Below are 1,998 nucleotides of genomic sequence, written 5' to 3'. Positions count from 1 at the left end.
AGAGAGAGAGAGAGAGACTACACGGCCTTACCTTCTCCTCCGCGTCCACCTGGTGCCGGTGAGGAGGCCATGGAGGCCTGGGCGGAGCTTGGTCGGCCCCATCCGCGTCCATTGCTCTTCTTGCACCGCTCGCTTGGTTGGGAGTTGGAGTGTTGTAGCCGGTGGTACTCTTTGAGGGGAGGGAGGGAGCGAGGAAGAAGGGAGCAAAGCAAGCCGGCAAGGCAAGGGGGTGGGGCTGCGTGTCTCCCAAAGAAAAGAAAGGAAGCAGAGTTAAGGGTAAGCAGAGAGCAGAGCAGCCCACTCTGCTTGGTTTTGAATGAAGAGGAGAGAGAAGGCGCGCGGAGCAGAGAAGGCAGAGAGGCAAAAGGAGAGGAGGGAGCAAATGAGCAATGGCTGTCAGCTGTTTCCCCTGCTTTTTCTCTTGTCCGCACAGTGCCCACTGCTCCTGGCACAGCAGCCCGCGTACACGTACTACACTGCATGCGGCCTCCTGAAACGAAATGCTTTCATGCTTGAACGCTTGGGTGACTATATGTTTAGAACTGTTAATGATCTCAAGATTGTTAGTAAACATGCTTCTATGGTAAAGACTCAAGTAGAAAAAGTTCTCAAGGCACAAAATGATTTGCTTAATGAGATGAATAATAAGATGAACGGTCATGCTGAGTTATGACTAGAGGTGGTAAAATGACTCAGGAACCTTTGTATCCTGAAGGCCACCCTAAGAGAATTGAGCAAGATTCTCAGAGAAATAATACCGATGCACCTAGTTCACAAAAAAGAAAAAGAAAGATGATAGGACTTTGCATGCTTCTAGTAAACCTACTATAGACACACCTGAAAATCCAAATGATATTCCTATTTTTGATGCTGAACACAATCTTGTAATGAACATGAACCTAGTAATAATCATAATGATGATGTTCATGCTGATGCTCAACCTAGTAATGATAATGATGTGGAGATTGAAGGAAATATGCCCTAGAGGCAATACTAAAGTTATTATTTATTTCCTTCTTTCATGATAAATGTTTCTTATTCATGCTAGAATTGTATTAACCGGAAACTTAGTACATGTGTGAATACATAGACAAAACATAGTGTCCCTAGTATGCCTCTACTAGACTAGCTCGTTAATCAAAGATTGTTATGTTTCTTAACCATAGACATGTGTTGTCATTTGATGAACGGGGTCACATCATTAGGAGAATGATGTGATGGACATGACCCATCCGTTAGCTTAGCATTGCGATCATTACAGTTTCATTGCTACTGCTTTCTTCATGACTTATATATGTTCCTCATACTATAAGATTATGCAACTCCCGAATACCGGAGGAACACTTTGTGTGCTATCAAACATCACAACATAAATGGGTGATTATAAAGATGCTCTACAGGTGTCTCTGAAGGTTTTTGTTGGGTTCGCATGGATCAAGATTAGGATTTGTCACTATGTGTTTCGGAGAGGTATCTCTAGGCCCTCTCGATAATGCTCATCACTATAAACCTTGAAACCATTATGACTAATGAGTTAGTTGCGGGACGAAGTATTACAGAACAAGTAAAGAGACTTTCCGGTAACTAGATTGAACTAGGTATGATGATATCGATGATCAAATCTCGGGCAAGTAACATACCGATGACAAAGGGAACAATGTATGTTGTTATGCGGTTTGACTGATAAATATCTTTGTAGAATATGTAGGAGCCAATATGAGCATCCAGGTTCCGCTATTGGTTATTGATCATAGATGTGTCTCGATCATGTCTACATAGTTCTCGAACCCGTAGGGTCCGCACGCTTAATGTTCGATGATGATTTGTATTATGAGGAGTTATGTCTTTTGATGACTGAAGTTTGTTTGGAGTCCCGGATGAGATCACGGACATGACGAGGAGTCCCTAAATGGTCAAGACATAAGGATTGATATATTGGAAGGCTATATTCGGATATCGGAATGGTTCCGGACAAGTTCGGGTATTTTCTAGAGTATC

The 1,998-nt window shown here is 42.8% G+C and overlaps 1 long non-coding RNA gene across 1 annotated transcript in view; it reads right to left on the bottom strand.

The window, feature by feature from the left end:
• LOC119276654 overlaps positions 1-369 on the bottom strand; it is a 3,900-nt gene extending 3,531 nt beyond the window's left edge. Inside the window, exon 1 of the long non-coding RNA XR_005136702.1 lies at positions 32-369. This is a non-coding gene — a long non-coding RNA (uncharacterized LOC119276654). The remainder of the gene's footprint in view (positions 1-31) is intronic.
• Between the last annotated feature and the right edge of the window lie 1,629 nt (positions 370-1,998).

The sequence above is a fragment of the Triticum dicoccoides genome, chromosome 3B (genome assembly GCF_002162155.2).
Source record: "Triticum dicoccoides isolate Atlit2015 ecotype Zavitan chromosome 3B, WEW_v2.0, whole genome shotgun sequence".
Taxonomy (NCBI): Eukaryota; Viridiplantae; Streptophyta; class Magnoliopsida; order Poales; family Poaceae; genus Triticum; species Triticum dicoccoides.
The sequence above is the reverse complement of the archived record's forward strand: the minus strand, read 5'-3'. Positions and strand labels throughout refer to the sequence as shown.